The sequence below is a fragment of the Gavialis gangeticus genome, unplaced genomic scaffold, assembly GCF_001723915.1.
Source record: "Gavialis gangeticus isolate Ggan-Ray unplaced genomic scaffold, GavGan_comp1, whole genome shotgun sequence".
Lineage (NCBI taxonomy): Eukaryota > Metazoa > Chordata > Crocodylia > Gavialidae > Gavialis > Gavialis gangeticus.
In genome coordinates, this window is record NW_017728994.1 from 49,835,763 (window position 1) to 49,854,765 (window position 19,003).

Genomic DNA, 19,003 nt, shown 5'->3' on the forward strand with positions numbered 1-19,003 from the left:
CCCCCCCCCCCCAAGCACAGCATCCCACTCCCCTCCTATCCCCCAGGAGCTGGGGCAGGAGCCAGAAGAGGGTGGGGGAACCCGAAAAAGCCAGCTTCCAGGGAAGGAGCAACAAGGGGAGGGGGAGGTAGCGACAGCCATGCCGGGAACCTGAGGGCCGCATGCAAATCCTTCCAGGGCCACATGTTGCCCTTGGGTGGCCAGTCGGACAGCCCTGGTTTAGAAGAAATTCTTTCACCAGTCCCGCCGTTAACATATTTTAAAGATTTTACTGTGTAAAAGAAATGTTTAAAGGGTCCTTTGCAACCCCTAAAAGCAAAAAGGCAAGTGCCTGTGAAAAGCTGACATGTTCTATGTATCTTTCTTTTGATTTTTTGAGCAGCATTAATGAGCGCTCAGTGGGTGCATCAACACATGCATTAGCATGCCTGAATAAGCTCCGGTGCAGTTTGCAGCACTTCTTATTGCTCCTGGGCATGCTGTTTGCACGTGCACCCAGGATTGCAGCATTTTGAGCTGGGCTGGAGCAGCCCTGGCTGGCAGGGGACCCAGGGGGTCAGCCTGTGCCAGCCTGGCAGTGCTCCAGGCTAGCCAGCAGGCAGCCCCTGCACTGAAGCACCGTCATGCCCTAAGCAGCCCTGTCAACATCTACATGTGCATTGTGGTGAAGTAAATAACTTTGCTTTAGGACAGTACTTGACTTGGGCAGTACTATCCTACAGCAGAGTTAATTAGTTTACTCCATCCTAATAGGACTTCACATGTAGACTGAGATGTTTTACTGCAGAGCTAATTAGACAACTACATAGTAAACGTCTCGTGTAGACGTGCCCAGCGTGCATGTGTTTTTTACAGCATGGCTTTATTTCCTGTTCAGCCTGGGACAAGGGGATTCTGGGGCCTCTTGCCCCAGAGGACCATGTGTTGGTTGTGCATAATTACTTTCCCCCCCATACAGATAGTTTGGGAGGGAACAGTTTACCCTCTTTACCCTCCTTCTGGGCAAGGGCAACTTGTGGTCTCAGTCAAGGTCTCAGTTCCTTCAAGGAGCTAATTCGTAGTTGAAGCTATTTTTCTGCTGCACATCAGCATACTTAAAGCAGACCAGGGAAAGGGCTGTACCCTGATCATCCCAGCTTTAAGTGGCAGCCTTATATGTATTATCTGGGAAATAATTGAGATCAGACTCAAAAGTATCAGCAGGTTGCCAAGTACAGAGCCCGTGTTTCAGAAACACGGAGGTCATCCCTAGTTACAACTACTGCGAGCAGCAGCCAGAAATCTTTCTTCTGCTCAGCGGTCTCAGCATCCCCCTGATGATAAACTTTTCCAGGAGAACGAATTAGGCTGCTCCCAGAGAGGGTAAGATTTGAAACACCTTATCTTAATGCAAGGGTCAGGGAAGCTGGAACAATACAACGCAATCACTCTTTTTGGCTGGTGCATCGCTTTGCTCTCTTTAATGCCGCAGACTGTGGCGACTTGTTCGGGGCTTGGAGGCTGCGTGCGGGCAGGCAACAATGAAAGCAGCATGTTTCAGCAGGAAGATTTGTTTTCTTGGTCTGCGGAGTGGGTAGCAGGTGGAGACATGGGACGTTGCACATTTCAGAGAGATGTGCCCTGTAGGTTTCATCGTCATTAAACACAGATCATCTTTTAGGGGAACTTCTGGAGGAGGAGTGGGAGACTAATAGCAACAGAGAGAGAGATACAGAAATCAGTCATTATAAGACAAGACACCACTTTGGACTCCTCCCAGCCTTTTTGAGAGGGCACAGAGGAGCCTCTTCCATCAAATAGGGTGATCTTCAGCTGACTGCAATGAAAAAGATGTCACCAGAAGCAGCTTTGCCAAGATCCTTCCCTGCTGGAAACAGCTCTTCCAGCTTTCCTCGGTCCCAGTGTTGCCAGGTCATCGCTGAAATAAATCACCATGGCAAGAAGAGGTTGCCTCTTTCTCTCTCAGCTGTATAATATCTTCCCAAATAATTGCCTGGGCCCAAAGCCCAGGATATCCCATGCTTTTAGGTTCTCAGGCCAGAAGGGAATATTAAGATCATGATGTGTGTTGCACAAGTCATGGACTTGCAGTAGTTTCTGCAACAAACCATAGCTTGTGCACGAGCTGTGGTTCAGGTCTGGGCTTCGAGAGGGTCTGTCTGCACCAAAGCAGGTGCTGTGTAGACACCCCACCCATATACTCTCACATACTGCACACTTGGGTGGGGGGTTGCCTCTAGTGACCACATCCAAGTATAGTGGGGACCAAGGTCTCGGGCATGGTTTTACATGGATCCCCATAGGAGCAGCCTAAATGGAGAGAGGGAGCAGGAGCAGGTGGGCGTGCCATGCTCAGAGCATTGGTGCCAATGCTAAAAAGGCCATGGATACCCTGCTTTTTGTAATATTAACATTTTGGAGAGTGGTTCACGCAATACCAGGTCATCCTATCCTATTCAGCTGAGCACTGGAAGTCAGTAGGCCATTCACATGTGCTTGAAGACCAGCACTTTTTTGAATTGGGGCCTCAATATCTAAAAAAGGTGGCATGGGCAGATGGTTCGGTGGTTAATACCCTCAGCTAGGATTTAGGAAATTTGTATTCAGTTCCTTGCTCACTTTGTGTGCAGCTTGGACAAGCCACGCATGTTTCCCATGTCTGGGTTCCCTGTGTATAAAATGGGGACAGTAACACTTCCCTGCTTCATAAGAGTGATGGGAAGAGAGGGAGAGGTGCTCAAATACTGGTCTGCAAAGGATGCGGAGAAAATATAGAGCAGGGGCGGGCAATTATTTTGGCCACTTACTGAGTTTTGGCAAGCCATCGAGGGCCGCATGACAGGGAGCCAGGGGCAGATAACTTAATTTTATAAAATTTTTAGGGGCCCCACAGGCCAGATAGACTGGCCTGGTGGGCTGCATTTTGCCCATCCCTGCCGTAGAGGACCCAGAGATGGGCAGCCAAGATGTTGCAGGGGTGGGAACAGCAGCGGAGGAATGGCTGACGGAGCTCACCCTGGTGAGCTTGGAGAAAAGATGATAAAGAGAGAGCAATAACAGTTTTGAAGTACAAGAAAGGCTGCCGTAAAGAAGACGGAGAAAAAAATATCCTCCCTTGCCACAGAGGGCAGGGCATGGGGTAATGGGTTTAAACCACGGCAAAGCAGATTTAGACGAACTGTCATGGGGAAACTTCTACACAACTTCTTCAAATGCTCAAGGAGGGTGGACCAAACTGCTCAGGACAGTGGTGGGATCTCAATCCCATGAGGTTTTCGGAGGAGGCTGGACAGACACCCGTCAGAGTTGGTTTACGTATGGTATATCCCGAATCTCTGTAGATGACAGAGGAAGTTCTTTCCACCCCTGGGATGCCATGTGAGTCAGGGCTATATACAGACCACAGGTAGATTTAAAAAGGAAAAAGCATCCAGGCCATTAAAGAGATGGTTCTGTGAGTTATAACGCCCTTCCTCACCTAATCATTTCATTCCCTCAAACAGGGGCTTCCTCAAGGTGCCCTGCATTTTCTGGCCAGTCAGCTGAATGGCTATATCTATCTATCATCTCCCTGTCCACCCTTCTCTGGAGGACCTGCCTGGATTTGCAGAGTGCGCACAACCACGAGCGCTTCTCCCGCGCTACTTCAGACACAAACTCCCTCCACCCTGCAGCAGCCTTTGCTTTGCTCGAGGACTCGGGTGTTTCCGCCACGCTCCACCAACAGCGGAGGCTGGGGGGTGCTTCACATGGGGTCCTTTCCTCCCCTCTTGGCCTGTCATATTCCAGCATTTGCCAGTCCCCTGCTATTTAAGAAGCCACCATCCAGTAATTTGGGTGAACCCGTCAAAGCTGGAGCCAGAAGCAGCAGGGAGAGGCCCCCTGAGGGAATTGGATTTAGCATGCACAGCATTTTCTGATGGATGCAAGGGGATGTGAAGCATGGAGAAGGTCAATCCCTGGAATGAGCCTGGTCTATAAAAGACACTGAAGTGTACACTAATTACAGAGGAGCTGGATGGAGAACATCAGCAGGGGGGCGAGGGAGGGGCCGGGGGGAGAGAAAAATAGGACACGCACTCCTCTGGCTCTGAAAAGCAACATCTCCAAGCTCACTTATTGCCAATTCTTTTTTCTCCTTTTTAAGCAAGCAAGGAGGTAAGCAATCTGGAGTGTAAAACAAAGCTGCAGCACGCACCGGCTGATTCACACGCTCCTTCTCTTCCTACTCCTGCATCAGAACAAACCTCTGCTCGCCGACAACTTTGTGCTTATCACTCACGGGCACCAAAGCCACCTGCCCAAGAGCCACGGAGCTCAACCTGGCCCCAGGAATGGGAGCCCGTGGTCCTTGGGCAACTCCCACTCCAGCAGCTCGGGGGACAGTGATGCACAGATGCACAAGCTCATTTGTTGCCGTGTTAATGTGGCCAAGAAATGAACTGCAGAGAGGAGATGCTGAGATTTTAATATTTTTTTTTGTTTGTTTTTGCCTGAAGAAAAGCCAGATGCTGGGGAGTTGTTTGAGACCAACACCCAAGAGTTTGGCTGCAAACTTGCTCATAAGAGCAGGTTTTCTCAGGAGGTTTTCCCACCTTTCTGGCTTGCTCATAGGCAGAAACAGTGACCAAAGCCAGCAGCCCATTTAGCTGTGGTTTCAGGCCAAGTCCTCCAAGGAGGCTGGGAGGTGCTGACTGAGGCATCTGAAAGAGGAATATAATGTGTGTTGGTGTGGGGGGAGTTACTTGAATCCATCTAAATGTTCTGGGTTTGGAGCTAACACTAAGGAAAGACCTGTAGCCCCGTGTCTTGTTGTCTAGTGACTATTGGAAACAGCTCACTAACTAATATATTAGTCCCCATGGACCTGAGCTGATCTATAACCCCCATGGACCTGAGCTGTCCTCCCTGGAGTCGCGAGCTGTTCTCAATGGTCACTAGATTCTCTATCTCTATCTCTATAGCTGCACTGTGTGTATTTATCTATCTATCTATCTATATGTGTGTGTGTGTGTGTGTGTGTGTGTGTATGTAGATATATATATATATACACACACACACACATATAGATATATATATATATACACACACACACACATATAGATATATATATATATATCTATATGTGTGTGTGTGTGTGTATATATATATATATATATATGTGTCCCTGATGAGCTCTACTTGCCTCACCAGATATGGTAGCCAGCTATGAAGCAATTATTTAAAAACTGCGTCTCTACGATAAACCTACTAATCACGAGCTACCAGATGGTGTCATTACGTAGTGATAGGGAAACATCACTTGAGTTTTTACAGCCAGTTCTAGCGTTAAGAAAACATAGTTTTGTAAATGTCAAATTGACTGTTAAGTAATCCTGAATTGAATTTTTTTTTCCAGAATTAAAACAAGGCTGTACACAGTATTAGAGGATGGAAGTTGTAATTCCAACGCAGGAATGATGTATAATATAGCTGTATGCCCATCAAAGGACTGGGGCTGTGGGCTACCTCTCAGTCAGTACAAGGGGGGTTGATCTACGGATCTCCAGATCTGCGGCTTAGGGGTTGAGGAGGGCTTAAAGCTTTTTATATCCTCCATGGATTAGACGTAGGGGAAACCTGTCGTGCACACAAAAATGCATTACGTGGCCATTAATCTTAAGTGCAGTGTCCAGCCATTAGAAATCATGGTTAAATTTTGAGCTTGAGGCTGAAATTTCCCAGCATCCAAAATGGTAAAAAGTTTGGTCTTAGTTTGCATAATTGTTTAGGGCCCAGAGAAGGGGAAACATGTTTTTACAGGACTTGGCATCTCTTGAGATGTTTCCTTTCAAAGATGCATGAATGGATTAAACCTCACTGTAATATTTAAACTGATCATTATTACCCTTCTCTCCATTTAAAGGGTGCATAAATGGAGACACTAGACATGTCTGCACATGTAGTTATGCACGCCTAAAAGTAACGTGCCTTTGTTTAAGGCACACTAAGGCAAGTTAGGCTCACATCTACTGGTAGATGTGCTAATGCACATTAAATTTAGTCTGGCACAGCTAAGTTGCATTAGTCCACATGTAGCTGCATTAATGCTCATCAAGCATCTACATGTGGGCTAATGTGACTTAGCTATGCCAGCTTAAATTTGGTACTTGCTTTAAGCAGGTATCAAATTTAGGCAGGATTATCTTAAAATCGTAATTTTTAAGGCTCATTAAGGGCACGCATGTGTGAACATGCGTGCCCTTAATGCACCTTAAAAATGGTGATTTTAGGTTAATCCCACTTAAAAAGGCCACATGTAAACATGTATCAGATGAAGGACCTCATTTTCAGAATGCGTTAATGCTGATTTCAGTTGGCGTGGGGTGTTTAACCGTTCTCAGGTCCAAACTGACTTGCTTACAGTTATAGTCACTCAGTGGCAAAGGTGGGTGTAAAACTTGTGTGTAGAGCTGGAGAATTTTGGGGGGCCCAAAGACTTTTTTTTGGTTGAAAAAATGAAGATTTCAGTCCACAGGGACAACTCATGAATGTATGTCAACTTGAACAAATTGCTTCTGTCAAAAGACCCCTTCAACAAGTCTAAATTAATTGAAACATACAGTTTCAACGGTTTCCGAAGTGAAATGCTTTGAACTCTCCATTCAAACTCGCATTTCATTTTGAACTTTATCTCAATTTTATTTAAAAAAAAGAATTGAACCTGAAACAGAAAAATGCTGCTCAATCTATTATGTGCCTGTTTGCTGATACTGTATTCACATGAACAGTGCTGTAGCAAGGGGGGGAGGTACAAGGGGGGTGACCACCCTGGAAGCAAAGGGGTGCCAACAGATGCTGACCAGCCAGGGTGGGGTGTGGGACTGAGCTGCAAGCGGCTAGTTTTGGGTGGTGTGAGGACGGGGGAAGGGCAGGTCCCGCCACTGCGTGCACTCCCGGGCAAACATGGGGGTGGGGTGTGCCCTCCGGATCTGTGTGGGATGAGGGCGGGCTGCTGTTTCTGGTTTTGCCCTGGGTCCCAAACTTCGCTGCTATGGCACTATGCATGAATATATGTCAACCTTGAACATAAGACAACCCCCCAATAGGTAGATGCTATATAGAGAGAATTTATACATTTGTTATCATTTTCCAGGTATAGAATCTAAATATGGGGGGTTGTCTTGAATCCCACCTCTCCACTGCTATAGCAGGGACAACAGCAAGGTGGGGGGGAGGGTGAGATTCAGGTGGCTCCCTTGTCCTCTGCCCTACCCACTTCTTCCACCCGCAGCTCCCCATATTCTCTGCCCCTACCCCCACTCCTCAGTCTCTGCCTCTCCTTCCACCCCACCCCACCCCACCCCACCCCACCAAGGTGCTTTGCAAACCCATCTTGGGCTGTTGCAAAGCTTCCCCTTGTATGCTATCTTGCCGTTAAGGTTAGGTCGACGCTTCATTTCCCAGTTTGCAATCACTCCCCAGGGTTTCCTACCCAGTTTATTCCAGGTTCTTTGGGAACATGGCCTCACCTGGGCTGCCTCTTTGGAAATAACTCCCCCCTCGCCAACAACAACATTATTAGTTGGACAATAAAGTGGTTTTCAATGTATATGGGAGTAAAAGAAACAAAGGCATTTGCTACTGTTTGGTGCATTTTTACCTTCTCAGCTGAATAATTGCTTCAGTTTATAAAAGGAATGTGGTATATGAATTAGTCCCTAACACTATCAATTTGAGCTCTGAATAACAGCTGATGCATTGAAAAAAGGACTTGAGGGTTTCTGTTGCTTGAATGTGTACTTATGTGATGTTCTTTTTTTCTTAAATGCATTATGCCTCTCCCTTGGGTAAATATCACATTTTAAATCACAGTCAGAATTTTTTTTTTCTTTTTTTTTTTTTACCAAGTCTCCTAGACCCAACGTTGTCAAGAGGATTGCAGCTTTCTCATTTTGTAAAGCTGCTTTATTAACCGCTACAAGATGTCCAGAGGAAATGCATGTAAATAAGCCTTTCCTCCATGGTACCCATCAGATATAATTAGGAGAAGAACCATGGGAACAGCCATATGCTGTCAGCCCTGTGGTCCATCTCATCCCATGTCTGTCTCGACGAGCTGCCAGAACTAGCTGCTTCAGAGGAACGTGCATGCAAGGTGCAACTTTGGAAGTATTTCCCTAGAAGGGATGGTGCTTTCTGACCCTGTCCTTTAAAGGGTTTCTTTTGCCTTGGCGGGTGAGGTGTAATACACCCCTCACTTTTTTATTAAATCCTTACTCGTGTAACTTGGGATGTTCTTTTCCATATAAATAGCCGAGTTCTGAATTCTTGACATTACTATGGCATGGCAACGAACGCCCCGGGCTGACAGCATGTCGGGCTGGAGGTGAAATATTTCTTTTAGTTGGTTTTAAATGTGCTGCCTTCTGCTTCATGTCGCAAGTTCTGCTGTGGCCGAGGTCTGCAGCTACTGAAAGTCGTCCTCATTTGATGCCTTCTCAGGGCCTCTGTGCTCCTGGGGCCAGTTGCTGTTGCCTTGCACCCCGCTGGTGATCCCGGGTAGGACACGGACCATCGATCCCTACTGATGCCCATCTGTCAGACGTCCTGTGGGAACGCTCTGGGGATGACTTGCCCTAATGAATCTTCTTGGGAAAGACCTCCAAGGGGTTGCTTTCACCTTATGCAGCTAGCCAAATTGCACATGTCCAGCCCTAACTGGATGTATGGGAGGCCAGGGACCTGCACGAGGAGGCTCTGTGCCTCCCCGCAGCTCTGTCCTGCTACGGCTCAGGCAGCACAGAGCTCTTGCTGTTTGCAGATACCTCCTTGGGAAAGGACTGCTGTAGATGGGACTTTTCCTCTGTAGGCTCATCGGAGGCGGATGAGCATCCCCCTAGCCCATTCCTATGCCATCCCAGAGGTCCTGCTTGGGGCAGTAGGTGAAAATTGGTATGGGGACAGCCTCAGAGAGAAGGTCCTGCTGGCCTCCAGGGAGCCCTGTCTGGTGGGCTTTAAAACCCTTTTTCCCTACCTCCCCCACATGATGGATTTCCAGGCTTTGCACCTTGTACCCCAAAAATGGGCTCTTTGCTGGAGAGATGGGGAACGGCGCTAATGTGCTTTCGGGCTGTGCACAAAACGAGCTGTTGGGCATAGACTCTCTGCTCGCTGTTCACCCTCTTATTGGTATCTGTAGAAGGGAAGCCAAGGGCTGAACTTATCTTCTCCAGGAGCTTCCTTCTGCTTGCATGTGTTGCAAGCTCTCACGAGTCAAAGGAGTAGGCTTCATGACATGAGAGTTAGTCCTGCTGTTTATAGGCTTGTGGCGAAAGCCTGAACCACCCTCTGATGCTGGGCAGACCCTTGCAGCCCTCCTTCGTTTGCCTTCACGCTGTTTCTCCCTGATGCATGCACACTTGAGCACAAATTAATTTCCAGCCTGGCAGTGGCAGTCCCAGGGTAATTCTCTGGGTTATTTTGTAGTAGGAAGCACCGAGAGCCATCCCTCCATAATTAATACATTCAATAATGCATCTCCCTTAGGCAGATGGGGAACATCCATATCATCATAGCTTGACGGAGCAAACCAAAGGCCAGCCGGCTGGAGTGCATGTCGCTACTGGTTTTGTACCCTCCGTTGGCTGGCTTGATCCAGGCTGCTTCTCTTTCTGCATACTTTTAGCTTTGCTTTGAACCTTACTCTGCACCACGCTCCCGTAATTGCTCTGTTTTTCAGCCTAAGTGTTTTGAGCATGTCTTAATATCTTGCTGGATGCCTTCATTAAGTGCGTCTGTGCGCAAGCAAAGAGGCACATTAGCTTCCCTCGAGAGCATGCATACCAACCCGGGGCCTGACGCTGCCTAGAAACACGCAGACTACAGGACCTCCTGGATTTCGGGATCAAAGCAGGGGCTATCTCTTTTTTAATATGTCCGTGCGGTGGGTTTCACCACCCAGATTTAGGCAAACGCAAGAGTGAAATGATGCTCTTGATTTAGACTCCCAGATAAGCTGGCTGATTTTTCCGCAGTGGCCCCCAACCACCTTTGGCTGGAGCTGCCAGAAGCCATTTGGAAAATGGATGCAACCCGATTAGGGGCCTATCCCAGGGATTTTCCTTAGTACATACAGCCCAGCTTCGTTCCCAGTGAATTGATGCTAAAACTCCCACTCATTTCAATGGTAGCAGAGCTTGGCTGCTTCTGTGCACTTGTGAAAATCAGCCCTAAATTTCCCCTGCTTTTTTTTTTCACCTGATGAAAGGTGTCTGTGCTCGAAAGCTTGCAATTAAAGACCTTCTTTTGCCTCCCCAAGTTGGTCTAATAAAAGATACCGCCTCTTTTTTGGACTTCTCGAACCAATTATTAAAGGAACTGGGCAAACACCTTCGTTTCACCCCTTCCCTATTCCTGAGTCACGGCTCAGACATTTCATTCAGATTTGCAAGCACATCCCTTTGCCTGCGTTCTGGAAAGCTTTTTTGCTGAAATTCGGGGCTGAAATTTTGTGGTGACGATGCAAGGAGTAAGGCAACGCTCCCTCCTACAGGCCACGTCTACTTCCCGCGGCTATTTCAGGCTGAAATCAGGAGCCAGAGCTCTTCAAAGTGGGGTTGTTTTTTTTGTTCTTGAGGACAGTCAGATAGATCCTGATTCTTATTTTTTGACCACCCGAACCTTGGAAAGTTTGCCTGTCATTAAGTGAAACAGTGCTTTTATGTAACAGGCTGAGCCGAACCCATGCTGCGCGCGGTAAGCACAGTCTCTTATCATGCCAAAGCAGACAAGATGTTTCCACACTCATTTAAACGCAAGCCATTTGCGTCGCTCAATACCATCCATTAAAGATAAGGAGATCCCTCTTTATGCCCTCTGCCTGTTGCAAATTAACAGCCCCTCTTAAAATGACGATCCATCAGGAGCTCTATGAGGCAGAATTCATTCTCAGCAAGAGAAGAAATTGAAAACTCCATCCGTTTGTTCCCTGGTATTCCCCCGAGCCTCCTCTGCAGAGTGAGCTTAGTTTAATCCTGCCATCCTTACGTGAGAACTTAACGCGTGCAAGAAGCACCTTATTGCTTAAACGGCAGATGCCTTTCGGTAACGCAGGTGAGCCAAATTTCCTTCAGTTGTTCTTCTTGCAGATTTGGACCAAGGTTGGGAAGTCGGCGACTCGGGTTGCCGTGCCTTATGTATGTGTAGACTAACTGGACTACCAGATGGCAGGTCATCGTAGCAATGTCATTACACTGCAGAAGTGGGCATATGGGTGGGATCTAATAAACCGCGCGGAGAAAGACCCTGTTAAACGTGTGCCACGCATATCTTGGACCATGTTCAGAGACTAATTGGAGGGGGTGTAACCGAGGCTCCGGGACTCAAACATCATGCGCGTTATATGCCAGGTAAAGATGATGTGGGCATAGACTTTAAAGGGGCCTCTGGCAATTGTATTTTCCTCACTGATGAAAATGTCATCTTTTTATTTAAAAAAACCAACAACCCCACTCGAAACTTTTATCTGAAAACTGCAGAAAAAAAATTCAGTCATCTTAAAGGCTCTTTGGTTTTTAGTTTTCTAAAGTTTTTTTTGTGGAAAGGAAGTATTTTTTTCTCGAGTTTATTTCATTTGGTTGAAAACCCAGTTCTGTGCTGAAGGACACTTCCGTGGAAAATGTGGGTGAATCCTTCTGGATTCTCACGTGCCCTTTTTTAAAATCTAGTTTACTCGCTTCAGCTTTGTCCTTTCTTTTTTAAAAAGCGCTGCGCTCTGACTCTACTCATGGGCCCCTCTTTGGACTTTGCTTAGAAACAGCCTCCAGCTGCTTTTCCTTTGGTCTCCATCCTGGTGAGTCTCTTTAGTGCTGGTAAAAAGAGTCAGATTAAAAACGATAGAAGGATCTTTTCTCTCTGCACACCCTCGGTAGCTAAAGCTTCTGCCCCCCTGCTCTGTCCTGGTCCTTCAGCCCTTTCTTTCTCCAGGACAATGACCTGTAGTGACAGGAAACATTTTTTGCCACCTTTTTCTTAAACACCATAACTTTTAAACTGTCCATAACAGAGGCCAGGTGGAGCTGCATGGGATTCAGGATGAGGAAACTATCTCATATTAAAAATAACCCATGCCTGCACCCCAAGCCAGGTTTAAAGCTATCCGAAGCCTACATAAGGGCTGAGAAACCTTGATATTAACTTGTTATTTCAAAGCCTTTTTTTTTTTTTTTTTTCCAATTTTGCTGCCTGCCTTCCCGGTGCTGTCTGGACCTGGAAGAAACACGACTAAATGGGCTGTTCTCTAACTTGGGGACCGAGACCTATTTTGGATCACGCTTACTGCCCTGTAGATTGTAACTTCAGGGGTTAGGATCAACGCTAACCTAGCACCAAGATCACCAGCTCAGATGCTGTAGTGCTAGCTGCCGGGGTGGGAAGGATGCCTTATTAGCTGTGGCACTGACTGGGTCTCAAGCAAGATGTGGGTCACGTTCCCAACACAGGCCAGACTCCATGCGTGGCCTTGGGCAAATCATTTAATCTGCCTTCAGTTCCACCAGCGTATAAGAAAAAGGGGATAATATATCACATGGTGCATACATGTCCAGATACTACGGTGATGGAGGCTACATAAGTTTCTGGAGGGACCGGACAGCCGTCCATTTGATTTCTGAAGCCTCCCCAACCCTGTGCACCAGTCATTCCTCTGCTTGCACCCCCCCCGGCTGTACCACAGTGCCCCCCCGCTTGCACACAGAGGTCAGGGGGGCATGGAGCTTGCTCACAGACCTAAAACTTCTGCTTCTGAAATGAGTCAAGTGCTGGGGAAATAGCAGGTGACATCTAGGCTGTTTGCCTTCGAGGAATACCAGCCGTGGAGATCGAGGAGCGTGTTAAGAACTCAGAGCCTTGTACTTGGTGATTGGGCTTCATCCGCATCCATCGCAGGAAGAGTCCCAGTGTAACCATTCATATTTCCACCCCATCTCTATTTCCAGTGGTTTTGGGTTTTGTGTTTCCTGCTCGGATTGATCACCCCCCCCTTTTTTTTCCCTCCTGGAGGCTCTGATGGCTCATTTAACATCTAATATTTTCTCTGGCCCATCACTGTCACACACACTTACTTTTTCTTGGAAGAGACCTGCAACTGCGAAACTCTTCTCAACTGCCAGGGTCCTTTGCGTTTCCTGCTTCTTTGTATTTCCTCTTACGGCTGTCGGAATAAATGAGCATCTCGCGTCTCACTTGGAACAAGCTGCCAGATCCCACCCAACTGAGCGGGCTTTTGCGGGGCGGGAAGCAAAGAGATGCGCTGATGCATTTGTTCTTCCCAGTTTATCTTGAAGCAGTTCTTCGTTCTCCCCCTATCCCTTTCTCCCTCTCTCAGTTGCTAGTTAAAAGTCAAAGAACGAAATGACCTATTTGCTCTCCTCTGGATGGTGTCAGAAGCCCAGAGAAGCAGCCCTCGGTGGGGGGAAGAGATGAGTCATAAATCTGGTTTTGCTTTACCTCCCTCTGAAATGCATAAATTGAAGTGCAAATTAATTTCCAGAATGTTAGATGTTGTCCCAGGGTGATTCTTGGTGATATTCGGCAACGGGGGAAGCGGGAAGTCATCTTTCCTTAATTAATACAATGTACAATGCTTCACCCATAGGCATACAGGGCTCATCAGCATGTCCTATACATCCTGTCTGTGCCAAGTGCCGTGCTGGCATCCCCTCTTTGGACAATTTAAGCTTTATTTTTATGCCTTTTCTGCTGCACTCATTTATTAAGCAATGCTCCCACTCTGAAGCTTTTCAGAGGCCCCATTACTTTGCCTTGGACTCTGTTAATAGCCGGATCACTGAGCCTTAGCCTATCAGGCATGTCATATTTGCAATCAGAAAATGTTCATACAAATGAGAGAATTAAACACACAGGGAAACGAGTGGTTTTTTTTAAAATTCTAGAGTGCACCATTTCGCATAGAGCAGCTCATATTCGAGACACTTTGTGCCAAACAGGAACTCAGTTGGATTTGATGAATCTTCTGAATATTCCTCTGCATGAAATGGAACTAGAGGCTTAGTGAGGTCCTTGAATAAAGTGCCGGAGGGGAAGAAATGACGGTTATATACTTCAAGCACAGAGCATGTGCTGTGCTAGTCTAAATTGTTCTGAAACAAGGGTTGTTTATGGTCCTCGAATATCCAGGGCAGTAATGCTATAGTGATTCCCTTTCCAAAGGCCTTTCACATGAGGCCTCATAACAGTAGCTAACTGAGCCTCATCACAATGCAGTAGGTATTACACTCATTGTAATGCAGAACTGGCCAAGTACAGAGGCTGCCTAATTTACTCAATATGTCAGTCCTCTGGGCATTGGACCAAAAAAAAAAAAAAAATCCAAAGCTAGGGTTCTGTGGTTGGCTGAAAAGTAGGGCTGGTTGATTTTTTAATTTTTTTTTTAATGAAAAATTTTGAAGAACACCCCAACACACCCTTGATTTCTTTTGCATTTTTTACATTTTTGCTTAAAAACATAAAGTTTGATTTGATTTTTTTTTTTTTGTTTCATTTTAGTTTGCAGCACTAAAAATGTGCTTGGCATGGGAGGTTTGGGGGTATTCTCTCCATTTCTCTCTTTTTCTCTCTCCACAAAAGGGAGGCTGGATGGAGAGAAAAAGGACAATAAAAAGGAAGGGGAAAACATCATACAAAAAGTGATATGTGTTTATTTTTCAAAAATTGAATCAATAGAATGTGTTTTTTTTTTTTTTTTTGTTCTGTCAAAAATAATGAAAATCTAGAAGGCAACAATACATTTAAGAAAATAATTCTCCATTCTTTCAGGAAAAAAAATATGGTTGAAAGAATTTGCAACAAAATATTTCAACAACTGCAAAGTCTGGTGAGCTCTCACCACAACCAGATCCTCTCTCAGCAGCCTGGACAAGGTCTTCTTGTAGGCTTTGCTTTCTGAAGCAGCCAGCATATGATGCAAAGTGCCCTGATAGACAGTGGACGTATCTACACATGCATTTACTGCACAGTAACTTACTGCGCAGTAAGTTACTGGGCAGTAAGTGGTTTTTAGATCAGAGTCTACACATGTAGGCATTACAGTGCAGTAACGCTGTGTGTAGACTGACTTGGAAGTAAAGTTACTCCCAAGTCAGTCCACACGCAACAGTGTTACTGCGCCTTGGTGTCTACATGTGCCTTACTGTGCAGTAACTAAGTGCAGTAACTGATGCATCATGCAGGTTGCAAATTTACACCCAAGTTGGTGTATGTCGCCATAGTTACTGTGCAGTACAGGCGCACATATGTAGAAGTGCACCAATAATGTGCAGTAGCTTTCAGTTACTGTGGAGTAACCATGGACATATAGACGCTCTCAGTATCCATGAACCACAAGATGACATCAGAATATTTCAAGGCAACAGTGTCTGCAGGTTTCAGCAGCCACTCCTCATCACCAGCCCCTCCAGAAAAAGGCTTCTCACTCTAGTGCAGTGGTTCCTAACCTTTTTTATACTGTGGATCAGCAAACTGCAAACCGGCAAGCTGCGGACTGGCATACTGTGGACCAGAAGCGACTGGCATACTGTGGACTGGCAGCCAACCCTAAGGAGTTGCCCCTAACAGCTGGAAAAAAGTGAACGTAGGTCCCATCTTTAAGAAGGGAAAAAGGGATGACTCTGCCAACTATAGACAAGTCAGTCTGACTTCAGTCCTGGGGGAGATCTTGGAAAAAATTGTCAAGGAGGCCATCAACCACAAGCTTGCATCCAGTGGGGTACTGAGAAGCAACCAGAATGGCTTTGTAGAGGAAAGGTCATGCCTAACCAACCTCGTATCCTTTTATGACCAGGTAACTAATCACCTGGACATGGGACAGGAGGTGGATGTTATCCACCTAGATTTCAGCAAGGCCTTTGTTTCCCATGAAATCCTCTCAGTTAAGTTGGAGAGTACTGGCCTAGACCAGGCTACAGTGAGGTGGGTTGGGAACTGGCTCAGTGGCTGATCCCAACAAGTTGTAATGGATGGGATGATCTCATCCTGGAAGGCCATCTCCAGTGGTGTACCCCAGAGGTCAGTGCTGTCTGGACCTGGAAGAAACACGACTAAACGGCCCATGCTCTTTAACATCTTTATTAATGACCTGGAGGAGGGAGTGAAAAGTGCAGTGATTAAGTCTGTGGATGATACCAAGCTGTGGGGACGAGCAGGTACATCAGAGGACAGGCCAACGATTCAGGAAGACCATGGCAGGCTGGTCCTATAGGCTGAATAAAACCATAGGAGGTTCAACAGGGACAAATACTGGGAGCTTCATCTGGGTAGGAAGAACCCTTACCATATCTATACAATGGGTGGTGGTCCACTGGCTGGCACTGCATCTGAAAGGGACCTAGGGGTGTCAGTTGACCAGAGGATGAATATAAGCCATCAGTGTGACAGTTGCCAACAGAGCAAATATAACTCTGGTGTGCATCAGCAGTTGTGTCACAAATAGATCCAGAGAGGCGCTCTTCCCCTCTATTCGGCATTGGTGAGGCCACAGCTGGAGTACTGTGTCCAGCTCTGGGCACCACACTTCAAGAAGGATGTGGACAAGCTTGAAAGGGTCCAGAGAAGGACCACCCGCATGATCAAGGGCCTGAGGGACAGGCCGTATGAGGAGAGGCTTTGGGATGTGGGTTTGTTCAGGCTGAGCAAAAGAAGGCTGAGGGGTGACTTGATAGCCACCTACAAATATGTCAAGGGAGAACGCCAGGGTCTAGGAGAACAACTTTTCAGAAAAGCCCCCTTCCTACCCCTGGGAAGACGTGTACCAATGAACAAAAGCTAGTCAAGGAAAAGTTTCGGCTGGACATAAGGAAAAACTTCTTTTCTGTATGGTTTGCTAGACTCTGAAACACACTTCCATCAGAGGTGATGTAGTCACCATCTCTGGTGGTCTTTAAGAAGAGGCTGGACAAATACCTCGTTCAGTTCATTTGAGCCCAATTACCTCCTGCCTCCGGTAGGGGACCGGACTTGATCTTACACATCCCTTCTGGCCCTTCTTTCTGTGATTCTGTGATTCTGACCCTTTGTGGCTTGGTACTGGGCTGTGGCTTTGTGGTTGAGAAGCTCTGCCATAGTGGAAGTCACCAGTCACAGTGGCTTTTAAGTGACCCCCACGAACCTCTGCTTATCATCTGGGAAGCCCCTGCTAAGAAACCGTATTTTAAAGCTGAATAAGAGTGAGAAGTTTGCTTATTTAATGCAGATACATACGCAGCATGATTCCAGATCTACCCTAGCAGAAGAGCTGCCTGCTAAGAGTTTGCAGTGTTTACAAAGGGGATATGCCTGCTGCCTGGGTGAATCCAGTTCTTAGTTAATACTACCTTTGTGAAGTCACTGGATGGAGAGGTTTGGAAGGGATTTCAAGAGCCACTTAGTCCAAACTCCTAAACCTCTTGCTTAAGTCACAAATTTGGGATTAAGTGTCTCACGGGGTGCAGCTGCATGTTCATTAATGCGCTGTGGCTACTGCACATTAAACTTAGTACTTGTAATAACAGGTACTAATTGAATGGGTGCATATACACAGGACGCTTACTGTGCATTAGCCGAATAACACTGCGCAGTAGCGTGTCATGGCAAAGACCATGCTAATAGCTTACTATGCAGTATTATTAGGCTAATGCGTAGTAAGCGTCACTAAATAACCAGGCGCCGGTGCTACTGAGCAGTAACTTTCAGTACTGCACATTTAGTTAGTATTTTATTAAGGAAGTAGTAAACTAAATGCGCAGGATCTAAGGTGCATTAATAAACGTTTAGATGCACCCAATGTGCAGTAACTGGTGCTACTGTGCAGTAGCATCAGCGCATGTTTTTTTTGTGGCGCTAATGTGCAGTAGAGTAATTCTACTGCGCATTAGTGCATTAGCACAGCATTTGCAGTGACACGCTAATGCACAGTAGAATTAGTCTACTGTGCATTTAGCATCTCGTGTAGACGCACCTGTATTCTACCAACCAAAGTTTCCCTGGAACCTTTTACCAAACAGGTGTGTGTTGCCTCTATGCAGCAGTAAAGAAATTAGCTGAGTGTAGACACTTGGCAGCTTTCTGCCTCCTTGTATCGATTAACCCTCTTAGCAATTAATCCTACCCATAATTATAGAATCACAGAAAATTAGAGCTGGGAAAGACCTAAAAATCCACTCCCTGCAGACCAACGCAAGATAGATCATTGTAGTATCCTCACTTCTGCTTTTGTTCAACCCTAAGGTTAAGCATGCTAAGCGGTGGGGCAGTCCCCCATCCATGGAAAGACTGCACCACAGTTTAACACTTTTAGGCAAGGTCTCTGGGTATTCAGTCTTCAAGAGAAAAAAATCATGTTCTATATGACGGATCCTGTTGTAGCGCAAGTGTGCATTTAGTGGGTCTGGTTTGCCATGGCCTTGCAGCATCTGAAAGCATGATATCTGTTATAAGATATGGGCAAAACATACTATGGCTATGGATGCCATAGGTGTTCTTGCTTGGGATTCTGTGTTTACACGGTCTTATCTGGATTTCCTTGACCCTGTCCCCAGGTTGTAGCTTCTAGTGATGGAGAACCCCCTTATCACCATGGGCTCTGAGAGGCATGCTTTGCTTTGCTCACATGCCTCTTGTTGGCTGGCCTAATCCATGACCTCCAACTGGCTCAGCTCCTACTAGGGACTTCACCCTCAAAAGAAGATGTGCAGCCAGAAGCGAATATGAGAGCATGTCCTGGTTCAGAGTGGTTAAATGTAAACGTCAGCAAGGGTGACCAGAGTTAAGTGGCTCTGGAAGCTGTGCTGCCTCTGACCCACATCTCTTGCTGTGCATTTTAAAAATAGTTTGTCTGCTGGGTCTGTTTGATCCATACTCCTGGGTGCCAGTAGTTTCAAGTAACGCTCCAGTCATCAGAGCTTTCATTGTACTCCCCCAGGGGACTCCTTGCATGTATGAATGGGCCTAATTCAGCTCCTAATGGCCT

General features: G+C 46.5%; 1 protein-coding gene and 1 long non-coding RNA gene across 2 annotated transcripts in view; one reads left to right on the top strand and one right to left on the bottom strand.

Moving 5' to 3' along the window:
- The window catches only part of LOC109287189 (VPS10 domain-containing receptor SorCS3), a 541,768-nt gene that overhangs the window by 321,008 nt on the left and 201,757 nt on the right, over positions 1–19,003 (top strand). The gene's annotated exons all lie outside the window — the stretch shown is intronic.
- On the bottom strand, positions 7,108–12,744 carry LOC109287599. The gene is made up of 3 exons (XR_002094909.1): positions 12,733–12,744; positions 10,031–10,036; positions 7,108–7,181 (listed from the first exon to the last, which is right to left on the bottom strand). It is a non-coding gene; the product is annotated as an uncharacterized LOC109287599 (long non-coding RNA).